Here is a 16127-nt window from a genome sequence, read left to right as displayed (position 1 = left end):
CCCATTGTAGCGAGCCCATCGCTTGGGTTGATTTGTCAGAATAATTTGATGAATCTTCAACAGTTAGTTTGCATGAACCCTCAAATAGATGTAAAGTTGTATTCTAGAAATGAGCCTTGCTGTGGAAATTTACTGTAAGGGCTTGTGGCGATCATGGCAAGGGAGGGGCCTAGCTCCTTTTTGTAAGATTTATGCTGGTTGAAACAAAAGGAATCCTTTGTTGGGTCTGGCTGTCAGAGGACTTCACTCGACCCTGCGATGACCCAGATTTTTCCATGAACAGGGATCAACTCACCCTGCGCCTAAATAGCAGAAGCCCATGTATTGTTTAACACTCTGAAAATCCATTGTTAGGAGTTCGTGTACCAGTTCTCCCAAGACCAGCTCCTGGTATTTCAGGGAGTGTGGAATAAAAGCCTGGGGATAATCCATCCGTGAAGGATTGCTTGCTGATTTATTAATATGTACGATATCCATACTCTTTCTTCTTCCTTTTTTTTATATAAATTTTTCTGGCGTCAAACATGTTTGTGCCATCCTGATATCCCCATTCTGCAATCATATACCTTCAGCTCATTTGTACAGACTCCTTTATATTTGGTTATTAGTCTGAAGAGGTATTTATAGTTCTGTTGCCTGATTCATTGTTCAGCGTCTCTGTAACATGTAAAAAAAAAAAAGCCTTCAGACATTCAGAAACCCACAAAATTTACAGTGAGTCGATCTGAGCTACTGTAATAGCAGATCTGATTTGCCATGGAAACGAATTTGAATAACATATTTAGTTTGCTAGGGGAAAATAAGTTCCAATTGCAGATTTGATTTGCTGGTTTTCTAAAAAAAAAAGGGGAAGAGGTCTCTCTCCCTGCTCAGCCATCTTCGGAGGTTGTCTCTCAGAATTGCTAGAAAGTTTGTTTGTTTGATGATATTTTATGTTGATATTATTGCTATGAATAATGCCAATTCAATGGTGCTTTTAATGCTATCCAGAATTTTGACCTTAGTCATATCAACTCTACCATTGCTTGAGAGTTGGTTCTCAACTTCCTTTATTTGTTCGTGATGAGCACTTTACTTGGTGTAATTGTTGGACTTCTAAGTGCATATATAATAAAGAAGTTGTATTTCGGAAGGCATACTACAGAACGTGAAGTTGCATTAATGATACTCATGGCCTATCTATCATATGTGTTGTCTGAATTTTTTTCAATCTTAGTGCCATTCTGACTTTTTTTTTGGAATTGTGATGTCTCACTATACCTGGCATGATGTGATTGAAAGTTCACGAGTTACCACCAAGCATGCATTCGCTATAATGTCATTCATCGCTGAGATGTTTATCTTTCTATATGTTGGTATGGACGAATTGGATATTGAGAAGTGGAGACTTATAGAGAGCAGCCCAGGAAAATCGATTGGCTTAGGTTCAATGTTGATAGGATTAGTTATGTTGGGAAGGGCAGCTTTTGTGTTCCACTTTCTTTTATGATCAAGTTGATAAAAAAAAATCACCAAACGAGAAGATCGACTTTAAGAAGCAGGTTACCATTTGGTGGGCTGGTCTGATGTGTGGAGCAATCTCAATGGCACTTGTATATAATCAGTTCACTCAATCTGGGCATATTCAGTTGCAAGGCAATGAAATCACGATTACTTGTACTATAGCAGTAGTTCTTTTCAGCAAAGTGGTTTTGGTCTGTTGACAAAGCCATTGGTCAGGCTTTTGTTACGACAATGAAGCCGTACATGATACTTCAAGTACAAGGTTTCGATGATGAGCAAAGTGAAATCAACTGCATTTCAGCTAAGGCAATGAAAACATTGAAGATATCGATGAAGAATCTTTGAGGACTAGTGTGCAAATGTTAAATTCATTAAAAGTCTTAGATTCTTGTAAGAGCCTTACTTAGAGTGCATATTTCGGTTGCATTTCAACTAAAAAGTCTTTAGAAAAAAATTTCTAAAAGAACCCCTCATAAAAATCTTTTTAGAAAACTCTTTTTTTAAATTTTCGTGTTTATTAGTCGACCAATAGACTCACCAGTCGACTAATCCTTTTGCGCCATATTTTCTAAAAAGTCATTTTTGTCAAATTAGTCGACCAAAGGTTTTATCAGTCGACTGGACAAAACATCTTTTTTCTGGAAATTCAGCAGCATTCGACTAATGACTTTATCAGTCGACTGGACAAAACATGTGTTTTTTGAAAATTTAGTAGCAGTCGACTAATGCTTTTATCAGTCGACCAGACAGAATATATGTTTTTCAGAAGATTTTAGCAGCAATCGACTGAAAGGTTTTTCAGTCTACTGATGATATTATCAGTCGACTAACTTTTCTCTAGTCGACTAAGTTTCAAAAGTTCAGATTTTCAAACGGCTCGATAAACAGATCAGTCGACCGACGATAACTGTCAGTCTACTAATAACTAACTATTAGTCGACTAACTACTATTCCAGTCGACTAATTTTGTCGTTTTTCCTGAAACTTTAAAAAGGCGTATCTTTTCATTTTTCAAATGTTTTGATCATTCAAAATGGACTGTTTTGACACCCTTTCATACCCTCAACGTATGAAAACTTTCAACTATAAATATGAGTGCATTTTACACTCAAAAGCACTTCAATTCAATCAATTTGAATTATTTACTCTTTGCTTTTCACTCATATTCATTTTCTCACTCACGTGATATTTTTCACTTCAGCCTTTCACTCAAATTCCTTTGAGAGATAGTGAATTCGTGAGTAGAGTATTTCAACAACCTCAAAAGCCAATTGCATCTCATTTGCATTCAAAAGAAGGGCTCATAGGTTGTATTGTAAGTTGTTACTTATTTCAATTTTATGTAAAAGGAAGGACTCCTTGGTTTAAAGGAGTTGTTTGCTTTCAGTAGGTGTGTTACTGAAAGTGGGACCGAATTTGGTTTGTGTATGATCTTGTAGTTACACAAGGTTGATAGTGGAAATCTCAAGCGGGTTTTGCTTGGGGACTGGATGTAGGTTGGGAAAGACCGAACCAGGATAAATTCTTGTGTTCCTTTGTGTGATTGCTTTTCAAATTGCAAAATCCGTTAATATTCCACAGACAATTTTTAAAAGCACTATTCACCCCCCCCCTCTAGTGCTCGTTGCCTCGATCCTACTGAACTTTCATTTGGTATCCAAGCAGGTTTGCTATTATTTTGATTTGATCATCATCTAGCATGGCAACTACAACATCTCAGCACAAAGAAGGATGCTTCTCAGTTCGTCCTCCTCTCTTTGATGGAACAAACTATGGATACTGGAAAGTGAGAATGACAATATTATTGCAATCCATGGATCTCGATATTTGGAGAGTTGTTTCAGATAAATACCAAACTCCATCAACTGATTTCAGCTGATGGACCGATGAAGAAAAGAAGACTGATTCACTTAATGCCAAGGCAATGATGCATTGTATTGTGCCATTGACAAGGTAGAGTTTAATCACATCTCTCAATGCTCTACAGCAAATGAAATCTGGCATACTCTTCTCGTGACTCACAAAGGTACGTCAAAGGTAAAGGAATCTAAAATTGCTTATTTAGTTCATAAATTTGAATTGTTTAAATTGAATCTATATCGAACATGGTAACAAGAATGACCGATATAACGAACACTCTGAAATCCCTTGGAAAAGAATATTCACAAGTGAATTTAGTCAGAAAAATCCTAAGGTGTTTAACTCCTGAATTGGAGAGAAAAACCACTACTATTGAAGAGGCAAATGATTTAAACACTCTCACTCTTGAAGATTTGGTTGGTAACCTAATGGCATATGAAGTTCAACTTCAAGACAAACAAGAAGAAGAACCCAAGAAGAAATCTCTTGCTTTTAAGGCTACTTCTGACTCTGAAAATTTAGAAGAATATGAAGATATTGCCCTCATCACAAGGCAATTCAAAAGATTCATCAAAAAGAGAAGATTTCAAAGAAAGGTAAAGAAAGCGGATTCTTTCAATCCCAATGAAGTCAAGTGTTTTAATTGCAAAAAGGGTGGACATATCAAAAAAGATCGTCATCTTCTCAAAATCAAGCCCAAGGACCAATTCAAGAAGAAAAAAGCATTTCAATCATGTTGGGATGATAGTGACTCCTCTTCCGATGAAGAATCAAATGAAGAAGTCGCCAACATGTGTTTTGTAACACAAGAAGATTCGGTAAGTCAATTTGACTATGATGATTTATTAGAAGCAATTAATAATTTATATGCTAAATTTAAGAGTCTAAATTCTAAAAACAAAGAGTTAAAAACTGAAAATTTAACTCTTGACTCTTAAAATAAAGTGTTACTTCAAGAGATAGAAGATCTCAAGAAGGAAAATTCTTGCCAAGCATTTGAGATAAAAGAAATTGGAATTAGAACCAATCTCTTACAAAAAGAAATAACTAGTCTAAAAGAAAAATCAAATGATCTTCTTTCTATAGTGACCAAATTCACAAATGGTCAAGAGAATCTAGAAAGACTTCTTGGTTCTCAAAGATGCTCAGTTAATAAAACCTGATTGGGATTTAGTTTCTTTGATACTCAAAATGGACCAAACTATGTTGTGAAAAATCAAAAACAATATTCTCAACCATTTATTCATAGAACTAAATTTTCTAGTTCTAATAGAAATGCATCTAAACATGAAACTTATAATGCTTATAAGCCTAGACATGATTATTCTAGAAATGCTAAATCTTTTTATAGAAAGAATATTTATTATCAAAGGAAACCAAAATCCAAATGGATATGGGTTCCTAAGACTAACTCTCATGGACCCGAAAATAAAAAGGGGTCAAATGCTCTGTCTTCTAATTTTGTTGTAGGTACACAAAATAAAGAGTAAATGGATATTGGACACGGTTGTTCCAAACATATGACTGGAAGGCCGGAGTTATTTTCCACCCTTCAAAGTAAGGATGGAGGAACCGTCACCTTTGGTGACAATAGCAAGGAAAAAGTAATCGGTATTGGTAATATTGGTAATCCAAAATTTCCCTTGATAGAAAATGTACTTTTAGTAGATGGTTTAATGCATAATTTATTATCTATTAGTCAATTATGTGATAAAGGTTTTCATGTTTCTTTTGAAAATGATTTATGCTTAATTTTTTATTTTCAATATAAAAAGATCATTTTTAAAGGTAAAAAAAAGAACAATGTGTATGAACTATATCTAGATGAGTTACCCACTTTTAATAAAAAATGTCTTATTGTTTCAAATGAAATTCAATGGTTATGGCACAAGAGACTTGGACATGTTAACTTTAAAATTATTTCCAAGTTATCCAAGAATGATCTTGTAAGAGGCCTACCTAGAATACCATATAAGAAAGATCACTTATGTGATGCTTGCCAAAGGGGTAAACAAATCAAGAGTTCTTTTAAAGCAAAAGATATAGTTTCAACAAAACGTCCTCTTGAACTTTTTCATTTAGATCTATTTGGACCTTCTAGAATTCAAAGTTTGAATGGTAGCAAGTATGCTTTTGTTATAGTAGATGATTATTCTCGATTTACATGGGTGATTTTTCTAAAAAGTAAAAATGATGCTTTTTCTAAATTTTCCAAACTTTGTAGAAGAATTACAAATGAAAAATCTACATCTATTATTAAAATTCGTAGTGATCATGGTGGTGAATTTGAAAATGAATCTTTTCTAAAGTTTTGTGATCTACATGGTATATCTCACAACTTTGCTTTTCCTAGAGCGGCTCCACAAAATGGAGTTGTTGAAAGAAAGAATAGAACTTTGCAAGAATGTGCTAGAACCATGCTTCAAGATAAAAATTTACCAAAATACTTTTGGGCTGAAGCAATAAATACATGTTATGTTTTAAACTGTGTTCTTATTCGACTACTCTTACATAAAACATGTTTTGAATTGTATTATGATCGTATACCAAAGATCTCATATTTCAAAATTTTTGGTAGTAAATGCTTCTTGTTAAATACCAAAGATAATCTTGATAAGTTTGATTCAAAATCAGATGAATCAATATTTCTTGGATATTCTTCTAGAAGTAAAGCTTATCGTATTTTTAATAAAAGAACATCTTGCATTGAAGAATCTTTACATGTTGCATTTGATGAGAATTGTGAGCAGATTAAACCTCTAAGCGAAGGAGAAGAACTAATACTTCAAGAAGAACCTTTGATAGAGAGTACTTCTCAAGATAATGTTCCTCTTCAATCAGTTTGGAAAGAAGTTCCTAATCATCCACATGAACAAGTTATTGGAGAAATAAAGAGTGGTGTCCAAACTAGAAGGCAATTAGAAAAATATATTGCAAATATTGCTTTCATATCTAAAATAGAACCAAAGAATATCAATGAGGCTTGTGATGATGAATTTTGGCTTTTGGCCATGTCTGAAGAACTTAACCAATTTACTAGGAATGATGTTTGGGATCTAGTTGATAGACCAAAGGATCATCCAGTAATTGGAACAAGATGGGTCTTCCGAAATAAGCTAGACGAAAATGGTGAAGTCATTTGTAACAAAGCAAGGCTAGTAGCACAAGGCTATAATCAAGAAGAAGGCATAGATTTTGATGAAACCTATGCACCAGTGGCTCGATTGGAGTCAATTCTAATGATGTTTGCTTTTGCTAGTTACATGAACTTCAAGTTATATCAAATTGATGTTAAGAGTGCATTCTTAAATGGACACATCAATGAAGAAGTTTATGTAGAGCAACCTTCAGGCTTTGAAAATGAGAAATATCCAGAAAAAGTCTACAAATTAAAAAGAGCTTTGTATGGACTTAAACAAGCACCAAGAGCGTGGTATGAAAGACTACGAAATTTTCTAGAACAATTTGGTTTTTCCATTGGTCGGGTAGACTCCACTTTATTTATTAAAAATCTTAATTCAGATATTCTTATTATGCAAATTTATGTTGATGACATAATATTTGATTCTACTAATGATTTTCTTTGTAAAGAATTTGCTAAAGCTATGTAGGAAGAGTTTGAAATGAGCTTGATGGGCGAATTAAACTACTTCCTTGGACTTCAAATAAAGCAAACTGAAGAAGAAATCTTCATCAATCAGGCTAAGTATACAAAAGAACTTCTCAAGAGATTTGGGATGGACTCATCGAAATCAAGAAGGAATCCTATGAGTACAACTACTTCTCTTGATAAAGATGAAAATGGTAAAAGTGTGTAGATACTAAGCTCTACAGAGGTATGATCAGATCTCTATTATACTTAACTGTTAGTCGACCTGATATAATGTTTAGTGTTTGTATGTGTGCAAGATTTCAAGCTAATCCAAAGGAATCTCATTTAACTGCAGTAAAACAAATTCTTCGTTATTTGAAAGATACTTCAGATTTCAGTTTGTTTTACTCAAAATCATCTTCCTTTGATTTAGTTTCATATAGTGATGCAGATTTTGCAGGAAGTAAATCTGATCGCAAGAGTACTAGCGGAACTTGTCATTTCTTAGGAAATTCCTTAGTCTCTTGGTTTAGTAAAAAGCAAAATTCAGTGTCACTCTCAACAACTGAAGTAGAATATATAGCGGCTAGTTTAGCGTGTTCACAAGTACTATGGATGAAACAGACCTTAAAAGATTTTGGTTTGAATTACTCCACAACAACTATTTATTGTGATAACACTAGTGCTATAAATCTTTCGAAAAATCCTGTTCAACACTCAAGAACTAAGCATATTGAAGTTAAACATCATTTCTTAAGAGATCATGTGTTAAAAGGAGATATTTCATTAAATTTTATTTCTACTAAAGAACAACATGCCGATATCTTCACTAAACCACTTAAAAATGAAGTTTTTATGAGAATTAGGAGAGAACTAGGCATTTGCTCTTTTTTGGATTTATAAAAATACTGATTTTTGAACAAAATATCAAAATTGCACTATATTAGTCGACTGATGCCTTAAAATTTTTAGAATGAATCGCACAATATTAGTCGACTAATAAAATTTCTAGTCAACTGATGTTTTAAAAAAAAAAATTAGAATGAGTCGCACATTCTTAGTCGACCTATAAAATTTTACTCGACTAAAATTTTTTAAAATTTTTAACTAAAGGGACCCGATACCCCTTGGATTTTTTTTAACACCCATTTTTTTTTTTGCATTGTTTCATTTTTGTACCTTTTCATTTTTTTTAAAAAATGAACGAAATCCTTAAAACGAAACCCTCTCTCTCTCTCTTTCCTCTCTCTCTTCCGAAAAACCCTCAGAGTGTCATTCGAACCTATCCTCGCCAGAATCCTCTTGTCGTGACAGGGAGATGCCGAAATCCTCTTGCAGTAACTGGCGCATCTTCAAATCTCGCCGAAATCCTCTTGCCGTGATGGTGCATCTTCTGTTCTCGCCGGAATCCCCTTTGTGGCAGCCTCCTCGCATCTACCATCATCCACCGCGGACTCCTCCTCGTCTATGCACTGCTTCTATTGCATTGGTTCTCCTTCACAACGCCGGACAACATCTTCCTTCTGTCGGACGTCGTTTGGAAGCTGACATTCTTTTTGGTAAATCTGTTTTTAACCATGCCTCGTTCGAAGACTGCATCTGCAAAAGGTTTAGGTTCTCCTCCTCCTACACCTTCTTCAAGACATGGATTTTCTCTCAGATTACTCTGAAATCCTCTTTTATATGATACTTTTGGATCGATTTCTGCACTACCTATTTTACCAGACCGAAATATACTATTTCATATGTTTTCTGTTACAAAAAAAGAGAATTATTTCCTGGAATTTCACATCTTTTTTATGCCTGTGCAGACACCCTTCACTATCCTTTTCTGATTCACTTTTTTTATATGAATTTACATTTTGATCATGAAACTGGAGTTTTGTCCTCTCTTGTTCGTGATGTTGAAATCGAGTTTGATTCTAAACTACTTGGAGAAATCCTAGAAATTCCATCTTCAGACACTCTTTTTAATACTGTTGAACTGAATGATGAGAGAATTTTTGAACAAATTCTTCTTCCAGGTGCACCTGACTTTCCTCCTTTCAAAAATACTAATCTTCAAACTCGTGCACGCATTGCTGGATGAATCCTTGCCCACAATGTTCTACCTAAAACTGGTTCTTTTGATTACTATTCCACAAATCTATCTACAGCTCTTTATGTCTTATTTGGAAATATTTCTGTAAATTGGGCCAATGTGAATTTTACAAATTTGTGGAAACAAAAACCATTTCTTCCTTATGGTTGTCTTCTAACTCGTATTTTCAGACATTTCAAAGTTCCCTTAACTAATGAAAAATATATTGAGCAAAAAGAGTTCTTTGATCAAACTATTTTTAAAATGATGAAAATCAAATATATGCCTCCTTTAAATGTTAATCAAACTGAACCATCTGATCCTACTGAACCATCAATTTCTGAACCCTCATCATCTTCTGCGACACCTTCATCTCAAGCAAAACGAAAGAAATTTTCTATAAGTCAAGACAATGATGACGTTTTGCAGCGACTGGAAGCTTTGGAGCTGCATCAACGCACTTTTCTTGAAGATGTGACTCAACAAGTTTCTTCGATTCAGAAAGTTGTTACTATAATCAAGGACTTGCTCAACTCACTTTTCTGATCTTTATTTTTTGTCTTTACTGAACTTTAATACTTTATGGGTTGTAATATTTTAAACTTGTATTTACATTTTGCTTATGCTATTTTTGCCCTTACTCTTTTTTATTATGACAAAGGGGGAGAAAAAGATAGCATTTTGCATAAGAAATGAGAAAAAGATATACCTTGCATGAGAAAAAGATAGAAATTGCATATTGCATTATGACATGGAAATTACATCATGTGAAAGAACTGAAAATTTCATTTATGAAAAAGATTTAAAACTACATGAAGTAATGATGGAAATACAAACCAATCAATATGTGATATATGTGCTTTGAATGGACTAACTTTTAATGTTTTGCAGCATATTGATAGGGGGAGTAAAATCTCCATCTATGCATCTAAAATGCTCCATCTTTGATTAGTTTGTCATCATCAAAAAGGGGGAGATTGTTACGACAATGAAGTCGTACATGATACTTCAAGTACAAGGTTTTGATGATGAGCAAAGTGAAATCAACTGCATTTCAGCTAAGGCAATGAAAACATTGAAGATATCGATGAAGAATCTTTGAAGACTAGTGTGCAAATGTTAAATTCATTAAAAGTCTTATATTCTTGTAAGAGCCTTACTTAGAGTGCATATTTCGGTTGCATTTCAACTAAAAAGTCTTTAGAAAAACTTTTCTAAAAGAACCCCTCATGAAAATCTTTTTAGAAAACTCTTTTCTTAAATTTTTGTGTTTATTAGTCAACCAATAGACTCACCAGTCGACTAATCCTTTCGCGCCATATTTTCTAAAAAGTTATTTTTGTCAAATTAGTCGACCGAAGGTTTTATCAGTCGACTAGACAGAACATCTGTTTTCTGGAAATTTAACAGCAGTCAACTAATGACTTTATCAGTCGACTGGACAGAACATGTGTTTTCTGAAAATTTAGCGGCAGTCAACTAATGCTTTTATCAGTTGACCGGACAGAATGTATGTTTTTCAGAAGATTTTAGCAGTAGTCGACTGAAAGGTTTTTCAGTCTACTGATGATATTATCAGTCGACCAACTTTTCTCTAGTCTACTAAGTTTCAAAATTTCAGATTTTCAAACGGCTCGTTAAACATATCAGTCGACCGACGATAACTGTCAGTCTACTAGCTACTGTTCCAGTCGACTAATTTTGTCGTTTTTCCTGAAACTTTAAAAAGGCATGTCTTTTCATTTTTCAAACGTTTTGAACGTTCAAAATGGTCTGTTTTGACACCCTTTCATACCCTCAACGTATGAAAACTTTTAACTATAAATATGAGTGCATTTTACACTTAAAAGCACTTCAATTCAATCAATTTGAATCATTTACTTTTTGCTTTTCACTCATATTCATTTTCTCACTCACGTGATATTTTTCACTTCAGCTTTTCACTCAAATTCCTTTGAGAGATAATGAATTCGTGAGTAGAGTATTTCAACAACCTCAAAAGCCAATTGCATCTCATTTGCATTCAAAAAAAGGGCTCATAGGTTGTATTGTAAGTTGTTACTTATTTCAATTTTCTGTAAAATGAAGGACTCCTTGGTTTAAAGGAGTTGTTTGCTTTCAGTAGGTGTGTTACTGGAAGTCGGACCGGATTTGGTCTATGTATGATCTTGTAGTTACACAAGGTTGATAGTGGAAATCTCAAGCGGGTTTTGCTTGGGGACTGGATGTAGGTCGGGAAAGACCGAACCAGGATAAATTCTTGTGTTTCTTTGTGTGATTGCTTTTTAAATTGCAAAATCCGTTAATATTCCGCAGATAATTTTTAAAAGTACTATTCACTCCCCCTCTAGTGCTCGTTGCCTTAATCATACTGCACTTTCAGCTTTGTTGCCCCATAGTGCAAAGGCAATGAACGATTTGTCTTCAGAGCCATCAAGTCCAAGATCCTTCCTTATGTCGTCCCTTGATGACACGCAGAATTCAGAAGCAGGTCCTCCAAGCATTCAGGAGCCAACCAGTAATACCCTCTTGCTGTTGTACACCATCTACCGTGTTTAGCATATCACAGTATCTTGCTGGAATTTTTTACTTTTTTTCCTTCTCTTCCAATGTTTTCATAGCACATCAGCCCACAAGGCTGTTGTGGCTTCCTGTGCTTCAATAGCACAGCAGCCCACAGGGCTGTTGTGGCTTCCTGTGCTTTAATGGCACAACAACCCTAATGTTGCTATAGCTTTCCAGGCTTTTGCAGCATCACCACCTTTCCATAGGCACCTTCTCTCATTCTTACTACACGTCTTCCATCTCATTCTCATTAGCCTATCCAACATCCCATCACAGCACTTACTACAAGTGTTGATCACCTGCCACCACCCAGCATACCCTCAATGTACCTGTTGCCATTGCACCTACTATATCCATCTCACCTTGTGCAGATTTTCTGTAAAACATACTATTCACCCCACTGTCCTGTGCACAGCCCACATCCCATGTTATTTTTATAAACCGCAGCTGCACCTCTTGCAGCATCATGTTGTCCTATATAGCAGCAACTTGCTGTGTGATTACATCATTCCCTGAACTCCGTTTCCTATTGATGATGCATGAAATGCATATCATTTTAATATAATATTCATGCATTTTTATGTGATCTTAAGGTTTAGAACCCATGATTGGATGTATTTTGATATAAAGAAGTCTTGGTTCGAATTTCAATTAAATAGGAGTTAAATTGAATGAGATATTGCAATTTTAGTGCCTGGGCATGGATTTCAAGGAAATTTGGATCAAGATCCGACCCAAATAGATCATCTCGGGTCTTGGATCAGTTCTTAAACATCACAATCCATCTCACATGGGATCCAAACCCAATGTATAAAATGTTTTCAGAAAACCCCCTTCAAAAGAGGTGCATAACATTTCTTCTTATTTTAAACCTCTTTTTGAAATTGTGAAAACTGTAGCTCAAAGTTTAAATATGCTTTTCTGAAAACCCTAGGATATTTTTTGCCTAGGGATTTGTGCCCAGCTGAAGCTCTCATCCTCCACCATGCCTCCCTCTTCACGCCATCTTCTTCCTTCCCCATTTCCAAGATTTTCTAAGCCCTCCTTCCATTTTTCTCTTATGCACTTCATTTTATATTTCCTTCATCTTCTTTCCCTTAATATTGCCTTCATTGTTTAACGTGTGCTTGTTGTTTTTACAGGTTTTGCAGATCAAAGAGGATCTATTCCTAGCTGGTGTGTTGTCTACTCCACTAGGAAGGATCAACCCTATCTCTTTGGTCTTCTTCTCCACCCGAGCATGGCTTGGTTTGCCTTCCACCCCTCGGCGCCTCTATTGGGTGTATCTCTTGCAGCAGCAGCATCCATGTTGTCATGACAGCAACCCCTAAACGAGTTCAGCATTATGAATTCTTGGCATCAGCTGCTCTTCCTTCCCCTCCACTCGTCGGACTACCCAAGAGGTGAGTTGTCTTCTTCCTCAATTTCTTTCCGGTAAAATCCAGTCTACCTATAGTCGAGTCTCCTTAATCTCAAACCTCCCTTCTTATTTTTCTATTTGTTGACAGCAAAAACCACTGTCATTTGCATGCTTAGATCGAGTCATAGGGTATTTTATAGAGTCCAATCGTTTGGTGTTAGTCCAATAGGAAAATCGGCTAAGCCTAGCTTAGCCGATTGGGACGTGTGTCCAGTTTTATTTGCTTTGATAAAATAGTTTTTTTATATACAGTAGTTTAGTTTAGTTGAATGTTTTAGATTCATTAGAATCCCATTCAGTCATAGCTTAATTTAGCTTTCATAGAATTTTGTTTTGTCTTCGTGTTTTAGTTGATATAAAAAAATTTCTGCGTGAATTAAAGAAATCGATTTTTGTGTGTTAATGGTTGTCGTCTTCTTCATGGGAGAAGGTAGCCATGGCTGTAGCTTAGAGTTTAGGAAAGTGTTGTTTAGGCTCCAGATTCATTGAATTGAATTTTAGTAAGTTATTGATTTAATTAAGTAATTTAGTTTTGTGAGTATTAGCCAAAATAGTATTTTTCGAATTATGTGTTACATTCCATTCGTACCCTTACCTTTAGTGGTGTAAATGTTAGTTTAGTTAGGTTAATGAGAGTTTAGGTTAGCTAATTATTTAATTTTGAATTTCAGTACAAAGGGCATGTTGGTATTTTTGGTTAAGGAACAGTTTTGGTAGGTGTGGAATCTTATCTAATTTCGTGGAATCCCATTGAGGCAATTGTGACCCATCCTTCTAGTCCAGCCAAGATAGAAGTATCTCTCCTTTCAATTTTGGAAACAATTTGGATTTTCAATTCTCTTTCTAAAATTCGTGTGCAAGGTTTTGGGAAAGAATTTCAAAAGTGGCTATATTCTTTTAATGAAAAATTGAAACCGTGTGGGCCCATTGAGCTGGACGGTGTTGCAATTACAATCCTTCTAAATGGGTCCCTAAGGTAAGGATGTATGGGTGCTTTCATTTCCAAATTCGTTGCTTAGTATTTACATGCCCTCTCTTAATTCCATATCTTGACCTAGCATAAATATAGCACTAACAATTTTAGTAGGTGTTGACTTAGATTTAGGCTTTCAAAATCGTGATTAACAATTTAGGTAAGTATTATGTGTCTTCAATAGTGTTAGCTTGAATTCCATTTATGTGCTTGACTTAGATAGACTCATTACTTTTTATTTCTTTCATTTTCGTTTTTAGTAAGTAGTTTCTATTCATTAGGTGTCCATTTTAATTTAGTCTAAAACTCATTAAACCTAGTGGGTCCACTTAGGTGGGGCGTGAGTCTAGCCAAGGTCAAACATAACCCGTCCTCCTTATTGCCTTGAGTCAACTAACCCTAGTTAGATACTAACTCTCTTAGATTCAAATTAATATTTAACTCTAATTTAAAAGTATCTTTAGAATTAATTTTTGTGTTTTAGTTAATTAATTAGTTAGTTTACAGTAATTCAGTTACATTGGAGTAGTTGATTCCATTGGTTAACTGATTTAACTCTTAATTGTAGGATAATTTGACTTGACTTAACCTTTGCATTCATTCGAAGCATTTTATTATATCATTCATTTGTAATTTCCACAAGTAATGTAGATAGTTAATTTAGATTTTATGTTCTTAGTGCAATTAGTTTTATTCTCTGTTAGTTAGTAAGTATTAGGTTTGTTGATGACTGTATTGCATGTGTATTTAATAGATAGTGCACAAATTGGATTTTAACAAATGAATAGTACACTGAAATAAAAACCAGAATTTTGCACCGAATTGCATTCGTCAATTTGTGTGAAATTTTTCTGACTTTTTCCAAATAATTTATTCTATTCTCTTTATCTATGTGTTCACTGTCTGTAGACCAAAAATCAGCTCATTTTGAGTTGATTTGCTTTGATTTTTAAGCATTTTTCAAAATCAGCTTTTTCGCTTTTTCAAATTTCGGGACATACGATTTCCAGATTTTATATGAATTTGAAATGCTTATATCTGGAGCTTCCAGAAGAGTTTTTCAAATCCGTAAAGTATGGCAGATTCTTGAATCTGTCAAGAACAGAACAAAAGAAAAATTGTGAAAATAAAACTTTGTTTGCTTCTTCAAATTTACTGTTTGTGAAAACCTATCAGAATCCACTTTTGCACTATTTGAGGGCAAAACAGTCATTGTATTGGTTGTGTGATTTTCGGTAGTTTTTGTTGTTTTTCTGCATGTTAGTTAGTATAATTGCAGCAACTAACTTAGTTAGATTTAGAATAGTTAGTGGATGTATTGAGAAATGACATTTTAGTTATTTTGATTTTTAATTATAATTTAGTTCAGTAATTCCAAGTAGAATTAGGTTCAGTATAATTTTTAGAAGTATTTATTATAATTGTGCACTAACTTTATATCTTCTTGTGTTTTAGGTTCATAAAGTTCATAACAGGTCAAAAGGTTGATTCGGAATGAGAATGCACATGCATATGTGGTGAAAGGACAAAATTGCCCCTGGCGATCTGGAGAAGACTTTAGAAATGTGTTTCTAGTTAACTGTAATTTCTAGTTTGTAATTTTCTTAGAATTGTATTGTTTAACTTAGATTAAGAGTTTGATATTAATAAATTGAAATTCTTAGACATAGATTGAATATTTCCCATTCCCTGAGTATTCGACTTGTGCTTACCATATTCGTGGAAAGTTGGTTTTTATTATTTTTGGTTGACAATTTTCCAAACCTTTTACTGAAAAATATCTTTTAAAAATACCATTGCATAAAGTTCAACCAAATTTTGGCGCCGTTGTCGGGGAACTGCGAGTATATTCTGTTATTTCTTCGATTTCAGATTATTAATCTGTATTTAGTTAGTTGTTTTTAATTGTTTTAGTTAGTAGGATTAACATAGTTAGTAAATATAGGATTCACTTACTGTTTTCCTAGGATTCACTGAAATACATACTTCAAGGAGCCATTAGACAGGTGGGTTTTAGAGAACATAGTTTGTGATTTTCTGCATCTCTTTATTTTGGTAATTTAGATTAGATTTTGTTTTGTTATTCATATAGCATAATTAGTTAATTCTGACATAGTTAGAGTAGTATTCTTTG

General features: G+C 34.4%; 1 pseudogene; it reads left to right on the top strand.

The window, feature by feature from the left end:
• The first annotated feature begins 949 nt into the window (after positions 1 to 949).
• Positions 950 to 12918, top strand: LOC149840272 (sodium/hydrogen exchanger 1-like; annotated as a pseudogene).
• The last annotated feature ends 3209 nt before the right edge of the window (positions 12919 to 16127 follow it).

The sequence above is a fragment of the Nuphar pumila genome, chromosome 4, assembly GCF_984573655.1.
Source record: "Nuphar pumila chromosome 4, dmNupPumi1.hap1.1, whole genome shotgun sequence".
Taxonomy (NCBI): domain Eukaryota; kingdom Viridiplantae; phylum Streptophyta; class Magnoliopsida; order Nymphaeales; family Nymphaeaceae; genus Nuphar; species Nuphar pumila.
The sequence above is the reverse complement of the archived record's forward strand: the minus strand, read 5'-3'. Positions and strand labels throughout refer to the sequence as shown.